The 23,447-nt window shown below is 52.7% G+C and overlaps 1 protein-coding gene across 1 annotated transcript in view; it reads left to right on the top strand.

The window, feature by feature from the left end:
- The window catches only part of LOC123492764 (extensin-3-like), a 124,316-nt gene that overhangs the window by 21,708 nt on the left and 79,161 nt on the right, over positions 1-23,447 (top strand). The gene's annotated exons all lie outside the window — the stretch shown is intronic.

The following is a 23,447-nucleotide window of genomic DNA, read 5'->3' as shown; positions in this document are numbered from 1 at the left end:
AGCCAGAGACTATGCAGGCTACTGGAGTAGAGGGGGACAGGAACAGCCAGAGACTATGTAGGCTACTGGAGTAGAGGGGGAAAGGAACAGCCAGAGACTATGTAGGCTACTGGAGTAGAGGGGGGGCAGGAAAAGCCAGAGACGATGTAGGCTACTGGAGTAGAGTGGGGCAGGAACAGCCAGAGACTATTTAGTCTACTGGAGTAGATGCGGGCAGGAACAGCCAGAGACTATGTAGTTTACTGGAGTAAAGGGGGGCAGGAACAGCCAGAGACTATGTAGGCTACTGGAGTAGAGGGGGGCAGGAACAGCCACAGACGATGTAATGTAGTCTACTGGAGTAGAGGGGGGCAGGAACAGCCAGAGACTATGTAGGCTACTGGAGTAGAGGGGGGCAGAAACAGCCACAGACGATGTAATGTAGTCTACTGGAGTAGAGGGGGGCAGGAACAGCCACAGACGATGTAATGTAGTCTACTGGAGTAGAAGGGGGCAGTAACAGCCAGAGACTATGTAGTCTACTGTAGTAGAGGGGGGCAGGAACAGCCTGAGACTATGTAGGCTACTGTAGTAGAGGGGTCAGGAACAGCCAGATACTATGTCGGCTACTGGAGTAGAGGGGGGCAGGAACAGCCACAGACTATGTAATGTAGTCTACTGGAGTAGAGGGGGCAGGAACACCAGAGACTATGTAGTCTACTGTAGTAGAGGGGGGCAGGAACAGCCAGATACTATGTCGGCTACTGGAGTAGAGGGGGGCAGAAACAGCCAGAGACGATGTAATGTAGTCTACTGGAGTAGAGGGGGCAGGAACAGCCACAGACGATGTAATGTAGTCTACTGGAGTAGAGGGGGGCAGGAACACCTGAGACTATGTAGTCTACTGTAGTAGAGGGGGGCAGGAACAGCCTGAGACTATGTAGGCTACTGTAGTAGAGGGGTCAGGAACAGCCAGATACTATGTCGGCTACTGGAGTAGAGGGGGGCAGGAACAGCCACAGACTATGTAATGTATTCTTCAGTAGTAGAGGGGGGAAGAAACAGCCTGAGACTATGTAGACTACTGGAGTAGAGGGGGGCAGGAACAGCCATATACTATGTAGGCTACTGTAGTAGAGGGGGGCAGGAACAGCCAGATACTATGTAGGCTACTGTAGTGGAGGGGGCAGGAACAGCCAGATACTATGTAGGCTACTGTAGTGGAGGGGGCAGGAACAGCCAGATACTATGTAGGCTACTGTAGTGGAGGGGGCAGGAACAGCCAGATACTATGTAGGCTACTGTAGTGGAGGGGGCAGGAACAGCCAGATACTATGTAGTCTACTGGAGTAGAGGGGGGCAGGAACAGCCAGATACTATGTAGGCTACTGGAGTAGAGGGGGGCAGGAACAGCCAGAGACTATGTAGGCTACTGGAGTAGAGGGTGGCAGGAACAGCCAGAGACTATGTAGGCTACTGGAGTAGAGGGGGCAGGAACAGCCTGAGACTATGTAGGCTACTGGAGTAGAGGGGCCAGGAACAGCCAGAGACTATGTAGGCTACTGGAGTAGAGGGGGGTGCAGGGAAAGCCAGAGACGATGTAGGCTACTGGAGTAGAGTGGGGCAGGAACAGCCAGAGACTATTTAGTCTACTGGAGTAGATGCGGGCAGGAACAGCCAGAGACTATGTAATGTTGTCTACTGGATAGAGGGGGGCAGGAACAGCCAGAAACGATGTAGGCTACTGGAGTAGAGGGGGGCAGGAACAGCCAGAGGCTATGTAGTGTACTGGAGTAGAGGGGGGCAGGAACAGCCAGAGACTATGTAATGTAGTCTACTGGAGTAGAGGGGGGCAGGAAAAGCCAGAGACGATGTAATGTAGTCTACTGGAGTAGAGGGGGGCAGGAACAGCCAGAGACTATGTAGTCTATTGGAGTAGAGGGGGGCAGGAACAGCCAGAGACTATGTAGGCTACTGGAGTAGAGGGGGCAGGAACAGCCAGATACTATGTAGGCTACTGGAGTAGAGGGGGCAGGAACATCCTGAGACTATGTAGGCTACTGGAGTAGAGGGGGGCAGGAACAGCCAGAGACTATGTAGACTACTGGAGTAGAGGGTGGCAGGAACAGCCTGAGACTATGTAGGCTACTGGAGTAGAGGGGGACAGGAAAAGCCTGAGACTATGTAGGCTACTGGAGTGGAGGGGGCAGGAACAGCCAGATACTATGTAGGCTACTGGAGTAGAGGTTGGCAGGAACAGCCTGTGACTATCTAGGCTACTGGAGTAGAGGGGCCAGGAACAGCCAGAGACTATGTAGTCTACTGGAGTAGATGCGGGCAGGAACAGCCAGAGACTATGTAATGTTGTCTACTGGATAGAGGGGGGCAGGAACAGCCAGAGACGATGTAGGCAACTGGAGTAGAGGGGGGCAGGAACAGCCAGAGGCTATGTAGTCTACTGGAGTAGATGCGGGCAGGAACAGCCAGAGACTATGTAGTCTACTGGAGTAGATGCGGGCAGGAACAGCCAGAGACTATGTAGGCTACTGGAGTAGATGCGGGCAGGAACAGCCAGAGACTATGTAGTCTACTGGAGTAGATGCGGGCAGGAACAGCCAGAGACTATGTAGGCTACTGGAGTAGAGGGGGGTAGGAATAGCCTGAGACTATTTAGGCTACTGGAGTAGAGGGGGCAGGAACAGCCAGAGACTACGTCGGCTACTGGATTAGAGGGGGGCAGGATCAGCCAGAGACTATGTAGTTTGCTGGAGTAGAGGGGGTCAGGAAAAGCCAGAGACGATGTAATGTAGTCTACTGTAGTAGAGGGGGGCAGGAATAGCCAGAGACTATGTAGGCTACTGGAGTAGAGTGGGGCAGGAACAGCCAGAGACTATGCAATGTAGTCTACTGGAGTAGAGGGGGGAAGAACAGCCAGAGACTATGTAGGCTACTGGAGTAGAGGGGGGCAGGAACAGCCAGAGACTATGCAATGTAGTCTACTGGAGTAGAGGGGGCAAGAACAGCCAGAGACTATGTAGGCTACTGGAGTAGAGTGGGCAGGAACAGCCAGAGACTATGTAGGCTACTGGAGTAGAGGGGGCAGGAAACAGCCTGAGACTATGTAGTCTACTGGAGTAGATGCGGGCAGGAACAGCCTGAGACTATGTAGGCTACTGGAGTAGAGGGGTGCAGGAACAGCCAGAAACTATGTAGGCTACTGGAGTAAAGGGGGGCAGGAACAGCCAGAGACTATGTAGTCTACTGTAGTAGAGGGGGGCAGGAACAGCCTGAGACTATGTAGGCTACTGTAGTAGAGGGGGTCAGGAACAGCCAGATACTATGTCGGCTACTGGAGTAGAGGGGGCAGGAACAGCCAGAGACTATGTAATGTAGTCTTCTGGAGTAGATGGGGGCAGGAACACCAGAGACTATGTAGTCTACTGTAGTAGAGGGGGGCAGGAACAGCCTGAGACTATGTAGACTACTGTAGTAGAGGGGGGCAGGAACAGCCAGATACTATGTAGGCTACTGTAGTAGAGGGGGGCAGGAACAGCCAGATACTATGTAGGCTACTGTAGTGGAGGGGGCAGGAACAGCCAGATACTATGTAGGCTACTGTAGTAGAGGGGGGCAGGAACAGCCAGATACTATGTAGGCTACTGGAGTAGAGGGGGCAGGAACAGCCTGAGAACATGTTGACTACTGTAGTAGATGGGGACAGGAACAGCCAGAGACGATGTAATGTAGGCTACTGGAGTAGAGCGGGCAGGAACAGCCAGATACTATGTAGGCTACTGGAGTAGAGGGGGCAGGAACAGCCAGAGACTATATAGGCTACTGGAGTAGAAGGTGCATGAACAGCCAGAAACTATGTAGGCTACTGGAGTAGAGGGGGGCAGGAAAAGCCAGAGACGATGTAGCCTACTGGAGTAGAGGGGGGCAGTAACATCCTGAGACTATGTAGGCTACTGGAGTAGAGGGTGGCAGGAACAGCCTGAGACTATGTAGGCTACTGGAGTAGAGGGGGACAGGAAAAGCCTGAGACTATGTAGGCTACTGGAGTGGAGGGGGCAGGAACAGCCAGATACTATGTAGGCTACTGGAGTAGAGGGTGGCAGGAAAAGCCAGAGACGATGTAGGCTACTGGAGTAGATGCGGGCAGGAACAGCCAGAGACTATGTAGGCTACTGGAGTAGAGGGTGGCAGGAACAGCCAGAGACTATGCAGGCTACTGGAGTAGAGGGGGACAGGAACAGCCAGAGACTATGTAGGCTACTGGAGTAGAGGGGGAAAGGAACAGCCAGAGACTATGTAGGCTACTGGAGTAGAGGGGGCAGGAAAAGCCAGAGACGATGTAGGCTACTGGAGTAGAGTGGGGCAGGAACAGCCAGAGACTATTTAGTCTACTGGAGTAGATGCGGGGCAGGAACAGCCAGAGACTATGTAGTTTACTGGAGTAAAGGGGGGCAGGAACAGCCAGAGACTATGTAGGCTACTGGAGTAGAGGGGGCAGGAACAGCCACAGACGATGTAATGTAGTCTACTGGAGTAGAGGGGGCAGGAACAGCCAGAGACTATGTAGGCTACTGGAGTAGAGAGGGGGCAGAAACAGCCACAGACGATGTAATGTAGTCTACTGGAGTAGAGGGGGCAGGAACAGCCACAGACGATGTAATGTAGTCTACTGGAGTAGAAGGGGGCAGGAACAGCCAGAGACTATGTAGTCTACTGTAGTAGAGGGGGGCAGGAACAGCCTGAGACTATGTAGGCTACTGTAGTAGAGGGGTCAGGAACAGCCAGATACTATGTCGGCTACTGGAGTAGAGGGGGGCAGGAACAGCCTCAGACTATGTAATGTAGTCTACTGGAGTAGAGGGGGCAGGAACACCAGAGACTATGTAGTCTACTGTAGTAGAGGGGGCAGGAACAGCCAGATACTATGTCGGCTACTGGAGTAGAGGGGGGCAGAAACAGCCAGAGACGATGTAATGTAGTCTACTGGAGTAGAGGGGGCAGGAACAGCCACAGACGATATAATGTAGTCTACTGGAGTAGAGGGGGCAGGAACACCTGAGACTATGTAGTCTACTGTAGTAGAGGGGGCAGGAACAGCCTGAGACTATGTAGGCTACTGTAGTAGAGGGGTCAGGAACAGCCAGATACTATGTCGGCTACTGGAGTAGAGGGGGCAGGAACAGCCACAGACTATGTAATGTATTCTGCAGTAGTAGAGGGGGCAGGAACAGCCTGAGACTATGTAGACTACTGGAGTAGAGGGGGCAGGAACAGCCATATACTATGTAGGCTACTGTAGTAGAGGGGGCAGGAACAGCCAGATACTATGTAGGCTACTGTAGTGGAGGGGCAGGAACAGCCAGATACTATGTAGGCTACTGTAGTGGAGGGGGCAGGAACAGCCAGATACTATGTAGGCTACTGTAGTAGAGGGGGGCAGGAACAGCCAGATACTATGTGGGCTACTGTAGTGGAGGGGGCAGGAACAGCCAGATACTATGTAGTCTACTGGAGTAGAGGGGGCAGGAACAGCCAGATACTATGTAGGCTACTGGAGTACAGGGGGCAGGAACAGCCAGAGACGATGTAGGCTACTGTAGTGGAGGGGCAGGAACAGCCAGATACTATGTAGGCTACTGTAGTGGAGGGGGCAGGAACAGCCAGATACTATGTAGGCTACTGTAGTGGAGGGGGCAGGAACAGCCAGATACTATGTAGGCTACTGGAGTAGAGGGGGGCAGGAACAGCCAGATACTATGTAGGCTACTGGAGTAGAGGGGGACAGGAACAGCCAGAGACGATGTAATGTAGGCTACTGGAGTAGAGGGGGCAGGAACAGCCAGAGCCTATGTAGGCTACTGGAGTGGAGGGGGCAGGAACAGCCAGATACTATGTAGGCTACTGGAGTAGAGGGGATCAGGAACAGCCAGATACTATGTAGGCTACTGGAGTAGAGGGGGCAGGAACAGCCAGAGACAATGTAATGTAGGCTACTGGAGTAGAGGGGGGCAGTATAAGCCAGAGACTATGTAGTCTAATTTAGTAGAGGGGGGCAGGAACAGCCAGATACTATGTAGGCTACTGTAGTAGAGGGGGTCAGGAACAGCCAGATACTATGTCGGCTACTGGAGTAGAGGGGGGCAGGAACAGCCACAGACGATGTAATGTAGTCTATTGGAGTAGAGGGGCAGGAACACCAGAGACTATGTAGTCTACTGTAGTAGAGGGGGGCAGGAACAGCCTGAGACTATGTAGACTACTGTAGTAGAGGGGGTCAGGAACAGCCAGATACTATGTCGGCTACTGGAGTAGAGGGTGGCAGGAACAGCCACAGACTATGTAATGTAGTCTATTGGAGTAGAGGGGGCAGGAACACCAGAGACTATGTAGTCTACTGTAGTAGAGGGGGGCAGGAACAGCCTGAGACTATGTAGACTACTGTAGTAGAGGGGGGCAGGAACAGCCAGATACTTGTAGGCTACTGTAGTAGAGGGGGGCAGGAACAGCCAGATACTATGTAGGCTACTGTAGTGGAGGGGGCAGGAACAGCCAGATACTATGTAGGCTACTGTAGTAGAGGGGGGCAGGAACAGCCAGATACTATGTAGGCTACTGGAGTGGAGGGGGCAGGAACACCCTGAGAACAAGTTGACTACTGGAGTAGAGGGGGACAGGAACAGCCAGAGACGATGTAATGTAGGCTACTGGAGTGGAGGGGGCAGGAACAGCCAGATACTATGTTGGCTACTGTAGTAGAGGAGGTCAAGAACAGCCAGATACTATGTCGGCTACTGGAGTAGAGGGGGGCAGGAACAGCCAGAGACAATGTAATGTATTCTACTGGAGTAGAGGGGGGCAGGAACAGCCAGAGACAATGTAATGTAGGCTACTGGAGTAGAGGGGGGCAGGAACAGCCAGAGACTATGTAATGTAGGCTACTGGAGTAGAGGGGGGCAGGAACAGCCAGAGACTATGTAGTCTAATTTAGTAGAGGGGGGCAGGAACAGCCAGATACTATGTAGGCTACTGTAGTAGAGGGGGTCAGGAACAGCCAGATACTATGTCGGCTACTGGAGTAGAGGGGGGCAGGAACAGCCAGAGACTATGTAGTCTACTGGAGTAGATTGTGACAGGAACAGCCAGAGACGATGTAATGTAGTCTACTGGAGTAGAGGGGGGCAGGCACAGCACGATACTATTTAGGCTACTTGAGTGGAGGGGGCAGGAACAGCCAGAGACTATGCAATGTAGTCTACTGGAGTAGAGGGGGGCAGGAACAGCCAGATACTATGTAGGCTACTGGAGTAGAGGGGGCAGGAACAGCCAGAGACTATGCAATGTAGTCTACTGGAGTAGAGGGGGGCAGGAACAGCCAGATACTATGTAGGCTACTGGAGTAGAGTGGGCAGGAACAGCCAGAGACTATGTAGGCTACTGGAGTAGAGGGGGGCAGGAATAGCCAGAGACTATGTAGGCTACTGGAGTAGAGGGGGGGCAGGAACAGCCAGATACTGTGTAGTTTACTGGAGTAGAGGGGGGCAGGAATAGCCAGAGACTATGTAGTCTACTGGAGTAGAGGGGGGCAGGAACAGCCTGATACTATTTAGGCTACTTGAGTAGAGGTGTTAGGAACAGCCAGAGACTATGTAGGCTACTGGAGTAGATGGGGGCAGGAACAGCCAGAGACTATGTAGTTTACTGGAGTAAAGGGGGGCAGGAACAGCCAGAGACTATGTAGGCTACTGGAGTAGAGGGGGGCAGGAACAGCCACAGACGATGTAATGTAGTCTACTGGAGTAGAGGGGGGCAGGAACAGCCAGAGACTATGTAGGCTACTGGAGTAGAGGGGGGCAGAAACAGCCACAGACGATGTAATGTAGTCTACTGGAGTAGAGGGGGGCAGGGACAGCCACAGACGATGTAATGTAGTCTACTGGAGTAGAAGGGGGCAGTAACAGCCAGAGACTATGTAGTCTACTGTAGTAGAGGGGGGCAGGAACAGCCTGAGACTATGTAGGCTACTGTAGTAGAGGGGTCAGGAACAGCCAGATACTATGTCGGCTACTGGAGTAGAGGGGGGCAGGAACAGCCACAGACTATGTAATGTAGTCTACTGGAGTAGAGGGGGGCAGGAACACCAGAGACTATGTAGTCTACTGTAGTAGAGGGGGGCAGGAACAGCCAGATACTATGTCGGCTACTGGAGTAGAGGGGGGCAGAAACAGCCAGAGACGATGTAATGTAGTCTACTGGAGTAGAGGGGGGCAGGAACAGCCACAGACGATGTAATGTAGTCTACTGGAGTAGAGGGGGGCAGGAACACCTGAGACTATGTAGTCTACTGTAGTAGAGGGGGGCAGGAACAGCCTGAGACTATGTAGGCTACTGTAGTAGAGGGGTCAGGAACAGCCAGATACTATGTCGGCTACTGGAGTAGAGGGGGGCAGGAACAGCCACAGACTATGTAATGTAGTCTACAGTAGTAGAGGGGGGCAGGAACAGCCTGAGACTATGTAGACTACTGGAGTAGAGGGGGGCAGGAACAGCCATATACTATGTAGGCTACTGTAGTAGAGGGGGGCAGGAACAGCCAGATACTATGTAGGCTACTGTAGTGGAGGGGGCAGGAACAGCCAGATACTATGTAGGCTACTGTAGTGGAGGGGGCAGGAACAGCCAGATACTATGTAGGCTACTGTAGTAGAGGGGGGCAGGAACAGCCAGATACTATGTGGGCTACTGTAGTGGAGGGGGCAGGAACAGCCAGATACTATGTAGTCTACTGGAGTAGAGGGGGGCAGGAACAGCCAGATACTATGTAGGCTACTGGAGTACAGGGGGGCAGGAACAGCCAGAGACGATGTAGGCTACTGTAGTGGAGGGGGCAGGAACAGCCAGATACTATGTAGGCTACTGTAGTGGAGGGGGCAGGAACAGCCAGATACTATGTAGGCTACTGTAGTGGAGGGGGCAGGAACAGCCAGATACTATGTAGGCTACTGGAGTAGAGGGGGGCAGGAACAGCCAGATACTATGTAGGCTACTGGAGTAGAGGGGGACAGGAACAGCCAGAGACGATGTAATGTAGGCTACTGGAGTAGAGGGGGCAGGAACAGCCAGAGCCTATGTAGGCTACTGGAGTGGAGGGGGCAGGAACAGCCAGATACTATGTAGGCTACTGGAGTAGAGGGGATCAGGAACAGCCAGATACTATGTAGGCTACTGGAGTAGAGGGGGCAGGAACAGCCAGAGACAATGTAATGTAGGCTACTGGAGTAGAGGGGGGCAGTAACAGCCAGAGACTATGTAGTCTAATTTAGTAGAGGGGGGCAGGAACAGCCAGATACTATGTAGGCTACTGTAGTAGAGGGGGTCAGGAACAGCCAGATACTATGTCGGCTACTGGAGTAGAGGGGGGCAGGAACAGCCACAGACGATGTAATGTAGTCTATTGGAGTAGAGGGGGCAGGAACACCAGAGACTATGTAGTCTACTGTAGTAGAGGGGGGCAGGAACAGCCTGAGACTATGTAGACTACTGTAGTAGAGGGGGTCAGGAACAGCCAGATACTATGTCGGCTACTGGAGTAGAGGGTGGCAGGAACAGCCACAGACTATGTAATGTAGTCTATTGGAGTAGAGGGGGGCAGGAACACCAGAGACTATGTAGTCTACTGTAGTAGAGGGGGGCAGGAACAGCCTGAGACTATGTAGACTACTGTAGTAGAGGGGGGCAGGAACAGCCAGATACTATGTAGGCTACTGTAGTAGAGGGGGGCAGGAACAGCCAGATACTATGTAGGCTACTGTAGTGGAGGGGGCAGGAACAGCCAGATACTATGTAGGCTACTGTAGTAGATGGGGGCAGGAACAGCCAGATACTATATAGGCTACTGGAGTGGAGGGGGCAGGAACACCCTGAGAACAAGTTGACTACTGGAGTAGAGGGGGACAGGAACAGCCAGAGACGATGTAATGTAGGCTACTGGAGTGGAGGGGGCAGGAACAGCCAGATACTATGTATGCTACTGGAGTAGAGGGGATCAGGAACAGCCAGATACTATGTAGGCTACTGGAGTAGAGGGGGACAGGAACAGCCAGAGACGATGTAATGTATGCTACTGGAGTAGAGGGGGGCAGGAACAGGCAGAGACTATGTAGTCTAATTTAGTAGAGGGGGGCAGGAACAGCCAGATACTATGTTGGCTACTGTAGTAGAGGAGGTCAGGAACAGCCAGATACTATGTCGGCTACTGGAGTAGAGGGGGGCAGGAACAGCCAGAGACAATGTAATGTAGGCTACTGGAGTAGAGGGGGGCAGGAACAGCCAGAGACAATGTAATGTAGGCTACTGGAGTAGAGGGGGGCAGGAACAGCCAGAGACTATGTAATGTAGGCTACTGGAGTAGAGGGGGGCAGGAACAGCCAGAGACTATGTAGTCTAATTTAGTAGAGGGGGGCAAGAACAGCCAGATACTATGTAGGCTACTGTAGTAGAGGGGGCAGGAACAGCCAGATACAATGTAATGTAGGCTACTGGAGTAGAGGGGGGCAGGAACAGCCAGAGACTATGTAATGTAGTCTACTGGAGTAGAGGGGGGCAGGAACAGCCAGAGACTATGTAGTCTAATTTAGTAGAGGGGGGCAGGAACAGCCAGATACTATGTCGGCTACTGTAGTAGAGGGGGTCAGGAACAGCCAGATACTATGTCGGCTACTGGAGTAGAGGGGGGCAGGAACAGCCACAGACTATGTAATGTAGTCTATTGGAGTAGAGGGGGGCAGGAACACCAGAGACTATGTAGTCTACTGTAGTAGAGGTGGGCAGGAACAGCATGAGACTATGTAGACTACTGTAGTAGAGGGGGTCAGGAAAAGCCAGATACTATGTCGGCTAATGGAGTAGAGGGTGGCAGGAACAGCCACAGACTATGTAATGTAGTCTATTGGAGTAGAGGGGGGCAGGAACACCAGAGACTATGTAGTCTACTGTAGTAGAGGGGGGCAGGAACAGCCTGAGACTATGTATACTACTGTAGTAGAGGGGGGCAGGAACAGCCAGATACTATGTAGGCTACTGTAGTAGAAAGGGCAGGAACAGCCAGATACTATGTAGGCTACTGTAGTGGAGGGGGCAGGAACAGCCAGATACTATGTAGGCTACTGTAGTAGATGGGGGCAGGAACAGCCAGATACTATGTAGGCTACTGGAGTGGAGGGGGCAGGAACAGCCTGAGAACAAGTTGACTACTGGAGTAGAGGGGGACAGGAACAGCCAGAGACGATGTAATGTAGGCTACAGGAGTAGAGGGGGCAGGAACAGCCAGAGCCTATGTAGGCTACTGGAGTGGAGGGGGCAGGAACAGCCAGATACTATGTATGCTACTGGAGTAGAGGGGATCAGGAACAGCCAGATACTATGTAGGCTACTGGAGTAGAGGGGGACAGGAACAGCCAGAGACTATGTAGTCTACTGGAGTAGATGCGGGCAGGAACAGCCAGAGACTATGTAGGCTACTGGAGTAGAGGGGGGCAGGAACAGCCAGAGACTATGTAGGCTACTGGAGTAGAGGGGGCAGGAACAGCCTGAGACTATGTAGGCTACTGGAGTAGAGGGGCGTAGGAATAGCCTGAGACTATGTAGGCTACTGGAGTAGAGGGGGGCAGGAACAACCAGAGAATACGTCGGCTACTGGATTAGAGGGGGACAGGATCAGCCAGAGACTATGTAGTTTGCTGGAGTAGAGGGGGGCAGGAAAAGCCAGAGACGATATAATGTAGTCTACTGTAGTAGAGGGGGGCAGGAACAGCCAGAGACTATGCAATGTAGTCTACTGGAGTAGAGGGGGCAAGAACAGCCAGAGACTATGTAGTCTACTGTAGTAGAGGGGGGCAGGAACAGCCAGATACTATGTAGGCTACTGGAGTAGAGGGGGGCAGGAATAGCCAGAGACTATGTAGGCTACTGGAGTACAGGGGGGCAGGAATAGCCAGAGACTATGTAGGCTACTGGAGTAGAGGGGGGCAGGAACAGCCAGAGACTATGTAGGCTACTGGAGTAGAGGGGGGCAGGAATAGCCAGAGACTATGTAGGCTACTGGAGTAGAGGGGGGCAGGAACAGCCAGAGACTATGTAGGCTACTGGAGTAGAGGGGGGCAGGAACAGCCAGAGACTGTGTAGTCTACTGGAGTAGATGCGGGCAGGAACAGCCTGAGACTATGTAGGCTACTGGAGTAGATGCGGGCAGGAACAGCCTGAGACTATGTAGGCTACTGGAGTAGATGGGGGCAGGAACAGTCTGAGACTATGTAGGCTAATGGAGTAGATGGGGGCAGGAACAGCCAGAGACTATGTAATGTAGTCTACTGGAGTAGAGGGGGGCAGGAACAGCCAGAGACTATGTAGGCTACTGTAGTAGAGGGGTCAGGAACAGCCAGATACTATGTCGGCTACTGGAGTAGAGGGGGGCAGGAACAGCCACAGACTATGTAATGTAGTCTACTGGAGTAGAGGGGGGCAGGAACACAAGAGACTATGTAGTCTACTGTAGTAGAGGGGGGCAGGAACAGCCTGAGACTATGTAGGCTACTGTAGTAGAGGGGTCAGGAACAGCCAGATACTGTGTCGGCTACTGGAGTAGAGGGGGGCAGGAACAGCCACAGACTATGTCATGTAGTCTACTGTAGTAGAGGGGGGCAGGAACAGCCTGAGACTATGTAGACTACTGGAGTAGAGGGGGGCAGGAACAGCCATATACTATGTAGGCTACTGTAGTAGAGGGGGGGTAGGAACAGCCAGATACTATGTAGGCTACTGTAGTGGAGGGGGCAGGAACAGCCAGATACTATGTAGGCTACTGTAGTAGAGGGGCAGGAACAGCCAGATACTATGTAGGCTACTGGAGTAGAGGGGACAGGAACAGCCAGATACTATGTAGGCTACTGGAGTGGAGGGGCAGGAACAGCCAGATACTATGTAGGCTACTGGAGTAGAGGGGGCAGGAACAGCCAGAGACGATGTAATGTAGGCTACTGGAGTAGAGGGGGCAGGAACAGCCAGAGACGATGTAATGTAGGCTACTGGAGTAGAGGGGGGCAGGAACAGCCAGAGACTATGTAGGCTATTGGAGTAGAGGGGGGCAGGAACATCCAGATACTATGTAGGCTACTGGAGTAGAGTGGGGCAGGAACAGCCAGAGCTTATGTAGGCTACTGGAGTAGAGGGGGGCAGGAACAGCCAGAGACTATGTAGGCTACTGTAGTAGAGGGGGCAGGAACAGCCAGAGACTATGTAGGCTACTGGAGTAGAAAGGGATCAGGAACAGCCAGATACTATGTAGGCTACTGGAGTAGAGGGGGGCAGGAACAGCCAGATACTATGTAGGCTACTGTAGTAGACGGGGGGCAGGAACAGCCAGAGACTATGTAGTCTACTGGAGTAGAGGGGATCAGGAACAGCCAGATACTATGTAGGCTACTGGAGTAGAGGGGGGCAGGAACAGCCAGAGCCTATGTAGGCTACTGGAGTAGAGGGGGCAGGAACAGCCAGAGCCTATGTAGGCTACTGGAGTAGAGGGGGGCAGGAACAGCCAGAGACTATGTAGGCTACTGGAGTGGAGGGGGTCAGGAACAGCCAGAGACTATGTAGTCTACTGTAGTAGAGGGGGGCAGGAACAGCCTGAGACTATGTAGACTACTGTAGTAGAGGGGGTCAGGAACAGCCAGAGACTATGTAGTCTACTGTAGTAGAGGGGGGCAGGAACAGCCTGAGACTATGTAGACTACTGTAGTAGAGGGGGTCAGGAACACTCAGATACTATGTCAGCTACTGGAGTAGAGGGTGGCAGGAACAGCCACAGACTATGTAATGTAGTCTATTGGAGTAGAGGGGGGCAGGAACACCAGAGACTATGTAGGCTACTGTAGTAGAGGGGGGCAGGAACAGCCAGATACTATGTAGGCTACTGTAGTGGAGGGGGCAGGAACAGCCAGATACTATGTAGGCTACTGTAGTAGAGGGGGGCAGGAACAGCCAGAGACTATGTAGGCTACTGGAGTGGAGGGGGCAGGAACAGCCTGAGAACAAGTTGACTACTGGAGTAGAGGGGGACAGGAACAGCCAGAGACGATGTAATGTAGGCTACTGGAGTAGAGGGGGGCAGGAACAGCCAGAGCCTATGTAGGCTACTGGAGTGGAGGGGGGCAGGAACAGCCAGATACTATGTAGGCTACTGTAGTGGAGGGGGCAGGAACAGCCAGATACTATGTAGGCTACTGTAGTGGAGGGGGCAGGAACAGCCAGATACTATGTAGGCTACTGTCGTGGAGGGGGACAGGAACAGCCAGAGACGATGTAATGTAGGCTACTGGAGTAGAGGGGGCAGGAACAGCCAGAGACTATGTAGTCTACTGGAGTAGAGGGGGCAGGAACAGCCAGAGACTATGTAGGCTACTGGAGTAGAGGGGGGCAGGAACAGCCAGATACTATGTAGGCTACTGTAGTGGAGGGGGCAGGAACAGCCAGATACTATGTAGGCTACTGGAGTAGAGGGGGACAGGAACAGCCAGATACTATGTAGGCTACTGGAGTGGAGGGGGCAGGAACAGCCAGATACTATGTAGGATACTGGAGTAGAGGGGGGCAGGAACAGCCAGAGACGATGTAATGTAGGCTACTGGAGTAGAGGGGGGCAGGAACAGCCAAAGACGATGTAATGTAGGCTACTGGAGTAGAGGGGGGCAGGAACAGCCAGAGACTATGTAGGCTATTGGAGTAGAGGGGGGCAGGAACAGCCAGATACTATGTAGGCTACTGGAGTAGAGTGGGGCAGGAACAGCCAGAGCCTATGTAGGCTACTGGAGTAGAGGGGGCAGGAACAGCCAGAGACTATGTAGGCTACTGTAGTAGAGGGGGCAGGAACAGCCAGAGACTATGTAGGCTACTGGAGTAGAGGGGATCATGAACAACCAGATACTATGTAGGCTACTGGAGTAGAGGGGGGCAGGAACAGCCAGATACTATGTAGGCTACTGTAGTAGAGGGGGGGCAGGAACAGCCAGAGACTATGTAGGCTACTGGAGTAGAGGGGGATCAGGAACAGCCAGATACTATGTAGGCTACTGGAATAGAGGGGATCAGGAACAGCCAGATACTATGTAGGCTACTGGAGTAGAGGGGGGCAGGAACAGCCAGAGCCTATGTAGGCTACTGGAGTAGAGGGGGCAGGAACAGCCAGAGCCTATGTAGGCTACTGGAGTAGAGGGGGGCAGGAACAGCCAGAGACTATGTAGGCTACTGGAGTGGAGGGGGTCAGGAACAGCCAGAGACTATGTAGTCTACTGTAGTAGAGGGGGGCAGGAACAGCCTGAGACTATGTAGACTACTGTAGTAGAGGGGGTCAGGAACAGCCAGAGACTATGTAGTCTACTGTAGTAGAGGGGGGCAGGAACAGCCTGAGACTATGTAGACTACTGTAGTAGAGGGGGTCAGGAACAGCCAGATACTATGTCGGCTACTGGAGTAGAGGGTGGCAGGAACAGCCACAGACTATGTAATGTAGTCTATTGGAGTAGAGGGGGGCAGGAACACCAGAGACTATGTAGGCTACTGTAGTAGAGGGGGCAGGAACAGCCAGATACTATGTAGGCTACTGTAGTGGAGGGGGCAGGAACAGCCAGATACTATGTAGGCTACTGTAGTAGAGGGGGGCAGGAACAGCCAGAGACTATGTAGGCTACTGGAGTGGAGGGGGCAGGAACAGCCTGAGAACAAGTTGACTACTGGAGTAGAGGGGGACAGGAACACCCAGAGACGATGTAATGTAGGCTACTGGAGTAGAGGGGGCAGGAACAGCCAGAGCTATGTAGGCTACTGGAGTGGAGGGGGCAGGAACAGCCAGATACTATGTAGGCTACTGTAGTGGAGGGGGCAGGAACAGCCAGATACTATGTAGTCTACTGGAGTAGAGGGGGCAGGAACAGCCAGAGACTATGTAGTCTACTGGAGTAGAGGGGGCAGGAACAGCCAGAGACTATGTTGTCTACTGGAGTAGAGGGGGCAGGAACAGCCAGAGACTATGTAGTCTACTGGAGTAGAGGGGGCAGGAACAGCCAGAGACTATGTAATGGTCTACTGGAGTAGAGGGGGCAGGAACAGCCAGAGACTATGTAGTCTACTGGAGTAGAGGGGGCAGGAACAGCCAGAGACTATATAGGCTACTGGAGTAGAGGGGCAGGAACAGCCAGAGACTATGTAGTCTACTGGAGTAGATGCGGGCAGTAACAGCCAGAGACTATGTAGGCTACTGGAGTAGAGGGGGCAGGAACATCCAGAGACTATGTAATGTAGTCTACTGGAGTAGAGGGGGGCAGGAACAGCCAGAGACGATGTAATGTAGGCTACTGGAGTAGAGGGGGGCAGGAACAGCCAGAGCTATGTAGGCTACTGGAGTAGAGGGGGCAGGAACAGCCAGATACTATGTAGGCTACTGTAGTGGAGGGGCAGGAACAGCCAGATACTATGTAGGCTACTGTAGTGGAGGGGCAGGAACAGCCAGATACTATGTAGGCTACTGTAGTGGAGGGGACAGGAACAGCCAGAGACTATGTAATGTAGGCTACTGGAGTAGAGGGGCAGGAACAGCCAGAGACTATGTAGTCTACTGGAGTGGAGGGGCAGGAACAGCCAGATACTATGTAGGCTACTGTAGTGGAGGGGGCAGGAACAGCCAGATACTATGTAGGCTACTGTAGTAGAGGGGGCAGGAACAGCCAGATACTATGTAGGCTACTGTCGTGGAGGGGACAGGAACAGCCAGAGACGATGTAATGTAGGCTACTGGAGTAGAGGGGGCAGGAACAGCCAGAGACTATGTAGTCTACTGGAGTAGAGAGGGCAGGAACAGCCAGAGACTATGTAGTCTACTGGAGTAGAGGGGGGCAGGAACAGCCAGATACTATGTAGGCTACTGTAGTGGAGGGGGCAGGAACAGCCAGATACTATGTAGGCTACTGGAGTAGAGGGGGACAGGAAAAGCCAGATACTATGTAGGCTACTGGAGTGGAGGGGGCAGGAACAGCCAGATACTATGTAGGATACTGGAGTAGAGGGGGGCAGGAACAGCCAGAGACGATGTAATGTAGGCTACTGGAGTAGAGGGGGGCAGGAACAGCCAGAGACGATGTAATGTAGGCTACTGGAGTAGAGGGGGGCAGGAACAGCCAGAGACTATGTAGGCTATTGGAGTAGAGGGGGGCAGGAACAGCCAGATACTATGTAGGCTACTGGAGTAGAGTGGGGCAGGAACAGCCAGAGCCTATGTAGGCTACTGGAGTAGAGGGGGGCAGGAACAGCCAGAGACTATGTAGGCTACTGTAGTAGAGGGGGGGCAGGAACAGCCAGAGACTATGTAGGCTACTGGAGTAGAGGGGATCATGAACAACCAGATACTATGTAGGCTACTGGAGTAGAGGGGGGCAGGAACAGCCAGATACTATGTAGGCTACTGTAGTAGAGGGGGGGCAGGAACAGCCAGAGACTATGTAGGCTACTGGAGTAGAGGGGATCAGGAACAGCCAGATACTATGTAGGCTACTGGAATAGAGGGGATCAGGAACAGCCAGATACTATGTAGGCTACTGGAGTAGAGGGGGGCAGGAACAGCCAGAGCCTATGTAGGCTACTGGAGTAGAGGGGCAGGAACAGCCAGAGACTATGTAGGCTACTGGAGTAGAGGGGGGCAGGAACAGCCAGAGACTATGTAGGCTACTGGAGTGGAGGGGGCAGGAACAGCCAGAGACTATGTAGTCTACTGTAGTAGAGGGGGGCAGGAACAGCCTGAGACTATGTAGACTACTGTAGTAGAGGGGGTCAGGAACAGCCAGAGACTATGTAGTCTACTGTAGTAGAGGGGGGCAGGAACAGCCTGAGACTATGTAGACTACTGTAGTAGAGGGGGTCAGGAACAGCCAGATACTATGTCGGCTACTGGAGTAGAGGGTGGCAGGAACAGCCACAGACTATGTAATGTAGTCTATTGGAGTAGAGGGGGGCAGGAACACCAGAGACTATGTAGGCTACTGTAGTAGAGGGGGGCAGGAACAGCCAGATACTATGTAGGCTACTGTAGTGGAGGGGGCAGGAACAGCCAGATACTATGTAGGCTACTGTAGTAGAGGGGCAGGAACAGCCAGAGACTATGTAGGCTACTGGAGTGGAGGGGGCAGGAACAGCCTGAGAACAAGTTGACTACTGGAGTAGAGGGGGACAGGAACACCCAGAGACGATGTAATGTAGGCTACTGGAGTAGAGGGGGCAGGAACAGCCAGAGCTATGTAGGCTACTGGAGTGGAGGGGGCAGGAACAGCCAGATACTATGTAGGCTACTGTAGTGGAGGGGGCAGGAACAGCCAGAGACTATGTAGTCTACTGGAGTAGAGGGGGCAGGAACAGCCAGAGACTATGTAGTCTACTGGAGTAGAGGGGGCAGGAACAGCCAGAGACTATGTTGTCTACTGGAGTAGAGGGGCAGGAACAGCCAGAGACTATGTAGTCTACTGGAGTAGAGGGGGGCAGGAACAGCCAGAGACTATGTAATGTAGTCTACTGGAGTAGAGGGGGCAGGAACAGCCAGAGACTATGTAGTCTACTGGAGTAGAGGGGGCAGGAACAGCCAGAGACTATATAGGCTACTGGAGTAGAGGGGGCAGGAACAGCCAGAGACTATGTAGTCTACTGGAGTAGATGCGGGCAGTAACAGCCAGAGACTATATAGGCTACTGGAGTAGAGGGGGGCAGGAACATCCAGAGACTATGTAATGTAGTCTACTGGAGTAGAGGGGGACAGGAACAGCCAGAGACGATGTAATGTAGGCTACTGGAGTAGAGGGGGCAGGAACAGCCAGAGCTATGTAGGCTACTGGAGTGGAGGGGGCAGGAACAGCCAGATACTATGTAGGCTACTGTAGTGGAGGGGGCAGGAACAGCCAGATACTATGTAGGCTACTGTAGTGGAGGGGGCAGGAACAGCCAGATACTATGTAGGCTACTGTAGTGGAGGGGGACAGGAACAGCCAGAGACGATGTAATGTAGGCTACTGGAGTAGAGGGGGCAGGAACAGCCAGAGACTATGTAGTCTACTGGAGTAGAGGGGGCAGGAACAGCCAGAGACTATGTAGTCTACTGGAGTAGAGGGGGGCAGGAACAGCCAGAGACTATGTTGTCTACTGGAGTAGAGGGGGCAGGAACAGCCAGAGACTATGTAGTCTACTGGAGTAGAGGGGGGCAGGAACAGCCAGAGACTATGTAATGTAGTCTACTGGAGTAGAGGGGGCAGGAACAGCCAGAGACTATGTAGTCTACTGGAGTAGAGGGGGCAGGAACAGCCAGAGACTATATAGGCTACTGGAGTAGAGGGGGCAGGAACTGCCAGAGACTATGTAGTCTACTGGAGTAGATGCGGGCAGTAACAGCCAGAGACTATATAGGCTACTGGAGTAGAGGGGGGCAGGAACAGCCAGAGACTATGTAATGTAGTCTACTGGAGTAGAGGGGGCAGGAACAGCCAGAGACTATGTAGGCTACTGGAGTAGATGGGGGCAGGAACAGCCAGAGACTATGTAATGTAGTCTTCTGGAGTAGAGGGGGGCAGGAACAGCCAGAGACTATGTAGGCTACTGTAGTAGAGGGGGGGCAGGAACAGCCAGAGACTATGTAATGTAGTCTTCTGGAGTAGATGGGGGCAGGAACAGCCAGATACTATGTAGGCTACTGGAGTAGAATGGGGCAGGAACAGCCAGAGACTATGTAGTCTACTGGAGTAGATGCAGGCAGGAACAGCCATAGACTATGTAGGCTACTGTAGTAGAGGGGGTCAGGAACAGCCAGATACTATGTCGGCTACTGGAGTAGAGGGTGGCAGGAACAGCCACAGACTATGTAATGTAGTCTATTGGAGTAGAGGGGGGCAGGAACACCAGAGACTATGTAGGCTACTGTAGTAGAGGGGGCAGGAACAGCCAGATACTATGTAGGCTACTGTAGTGGAGGGGGCAGGAACAGCCAGATACTATGTAGGCTACTGTAGTAGAGGGGGGCAGGAACAGCCAGAGACTATGTAGGCTACTGGAGTGGAGGGGGCAGGAACAGCCTGAGAACAAGTTGACTACTGGAGTAGAGGGGGACAGGAACAGCCAGAGACGATGTAATGTAGGCTACTGGAGTAGAGGGGGCAGGAACAGCCAGAGCCTATGTAGGCTACTGGAGTGGAGGGGGCAGGAACAGCCAGATACTATGTAGGCTACTGTAGTGGAGGGGGCAGGAACAGCCAGATACTATGTAGGCTACTGTAGTGGAGGGGGCAGGAACAGCCAGATACTATGTAGGCTACTGTAGTGGAGGGGGACAGGAACAGCCAGAGACGATGTAATGTAGGCTACTGGAGTAGAGGGGGCAGGAACAGCCAGAGACTATGTAGTCTACTGGAGTAGAGGGCAGGAACAGCCAGAGACTATGTAGTCTACTGGAGTAGAGGGTGGCAGGAACAGCCAGATACTATGTAGGCTACTGTAGTGGAGGGGGCAGGAACAGCCAGATACTATGTAGGCTACTGGAGTAGAGGGGGACAGGAACAGCCAGATACTATGTAGGCTACTGGAGTGGAGGGGGCAGGAACAGCCAGATACTATGTAGGATACTGGAGTAGAGGGGGGCAGGAACAGCCAGAGACGATGTAATGTAGGCTACTGGAGTAGAGGGGGGCAGGAACAGCCAGAGACGATGTAATGTAGGCTACTGGAGTAGAGGGGGGCAGGAACAGCCAGAGACTATGTAGGCTATTGGAGTAGAGGGGGGCAGGAACAGCCAGATACTATGTAGGCTACTGGAGTAGAGTGGTGCAGGAACAGCCAGAGCCTATGTAGGCTACTGGAGTAGAGGGGGGCAGGAACAGCCAGAGACTATGTAGGCTACTGTAGTAGAGGGGGGCAGGAACAGCCAGAGACTATGTAGGCTACTGGAGTAGAGGGGATCAGGAACAGCCAGATACTATGTAGGCTACTGGAGTAGAGGGGGGCAGGAACAGCCAGATACTATGTAGGCTACTGTAGTAGAGGGGGGGCAGGAACAGCCAGAGACTATGTAGGCTACTGGAGGAGAGGGGATCAGGAACAGCCAGATACTATGTAGGCTACTGGAGTAGAGGGGATCAGGAACAGCCAGATACTATGTAGGCTATTGGAGTAGAGGGTGGCAGGAACAGCCACAGACTATGTAATGTAGTCTATTGGAGTAGAGGGGGGCAGGAACACCAGAGACTATGTAGGCTACTGTAGTAGAGGGGGGCAGGAACAGCCAGATACTATGTAGGCTACTGTAGTGGAGGGGCAGGAACAGCCAGATACTATGTAGGCTACTGTAGTAGAGGGGGCAGGAACAGCCAGAGACTATGTAGGCTACTGGAGTGGAGGGGGCAGGAACAGCCTGAGAACAAGTTGACTACTGGGGTAGAGGGGGACAGCAACAGCCAGAGACGATGTAATGTAGGCTACTGGAGTAGAGGGGGCAGGAACAGCCAGAGCTATGTAGGCTACTGGAGTGGAGGGGGCAGGAACAGCCAGATACTATGTAGGCTACTGTAGTGGAGGGGGCAGGAACAGCCAGATACTATGTAGGCTACTGTAGTGGAGGGGGCAGGAACAGCCAGATACTATGTAGGCTACTGTAGTGGAGGGGGACAGGAACAGCCAGAGACGATGTAATGTAGGCTACTGGAGTAGAGGGGGCAGGAACAGCCAGAGACTATGTAGTCTACTGGAGTAGAGGGGGCAGGAACAGCCAGAGACTATGTAGTCTACTGGAGTAGAGGGGGGCAGGAACAGCCAGAGACTATGTTGTCTACTGGAGTAGAGGGGGCAGGAACAGCCAGAGACTATGTAGGCTACTGGAGTAGAGGGGGCAGGAACAGCCAGAGACTATGTAATGTAGTCTACTGGAGTAGAGGGGGCAGGAACAGCCAGAGACTATGTAGTCTACTGGAGTAGAGGGGGCAGGAACAGCCAGAGACTATATAGGCTACTGGAGTAGAGGGGGCAGGAACAGCCAGAGACTATGTAGTCTACTGGAGTAGATGCGGGCAGGAACAGCCAGAGACTATATAGGCTACTGGAGTAGAGGGGGGCAGGAACAGCCAGAGACTATGTAATGTAGTCTACTGGAGTAGAGGGGGCAGGAACAGCCAGAGACTATGTAGGCTACTGGAGTAGAGGGGGGCAGGAACAGCCAGAGACTATGTAATGTAGTCTTCTGGAGTAGAGGGGGCAGGAACAGCCAGAGACTATGTAGGCTACTGTAGTAGAGGGGGGCAGGAACAGCCAGAGACTATGTAATGTAGTCTTCTGGAGTAGATGGGGGCAGGAACAGCCAGATACTATGTAGGCTACTGGAGTAGAATGGGGCAGGAACAGCCAGAGACTATGTAGTCTACTGGAGTAGATGCAGGCAGGAACAGCCATAGACTATGTAGGCTACTGGAGTAGAGGGGGCAGGAACAGCCAGAGACTATGTAGGCTACTGGAGTAGAGGGGGGCAGGAACAGCCAGAGATTATGTAATGTAGTCTTCTGGAGTAGAGGGGGGCAGGAACAGCCAGAGACTATGTAGACTACTGTAGTAGAGGGGGACAGGAACAGCCTGAGACTATGTAGGCTACTGGAGTAGAGGGGGACAGGAACAGCCAAAGTGTATGTAATGTAGTTAACATCATAGTTGACCTTTGTTTTGTTTCTTTCCTGTAACTTCTGTTCAGATTGGATGATGATACTGGTACATATAGCAACGACTTTTCCTCAGTTGTTCAAATGAATTATTAATTGCTTTTCAAGTCCTCTTCTGACGCCCTCTAAGGCCTCTACCCTGTAGTACGGACTGCTTTTCAAGTCCTCTTCTGACGCCCTCTAAGGCCTCTACCCTGCGGTTCGGACGCTCTGTCTTCACAGATTATATTGTCAACTTGAGGTTGGAAGAAAGGCAATATTAGGTTTACTGCATGAACCAGAGCGTCTTACAGTTAGTGAGTGCATACATTTTTTCATGGTGGCCCCCCGTGGGAAACGAATCCACAACCCTGGCGTTGCAAGCGCAACGCACTACCAACTGAGCTACAGGTATGTATGCATCCCGAATGCCCCCCTAGTCCTTATATAGTGCACTACTTTTGGACTATATAGTGAATATGTGGGCATTTGAACCGCAGCCCAGGAAGAGGACAAAATGACAGGCGATGTCATCAGTTCAGTAGGGACATGCCCTTGGCCCCTCACGTTGATTCTAACCAATTACCTATATAAACCCTGGATTGCTGATGATATGTATTGGCCACCGGTCGGCCATCTTGGCACTCCCCAGTAGGAGCAGTTCTCCATAGGAATGAATGGAATTCTACAGTATTTCAATTAAAT

The sequence above is a fragment of the Coregonus clupeaformis genome, chromosome 16 (genome assembly GCF_020615455.1).
Source record: "Coregonus clupeaformis isolate EN_2021a chromosome 16, ASM2061545v1, whole genome shotgun sequence".
Taxonomy (NCBI): domain Eukaryota; kingdom Metazoa; phylum Chordata; class Actinopteri; order Salmoniformes; family Salmonidae; genus Coregonus; species Coregonus clupeaformis.
The sequence above is the reverse complement of the archived record's forward strand: the minus strand, read 5'-3'. Positions and strand labels throughout refer to the sequence as shown.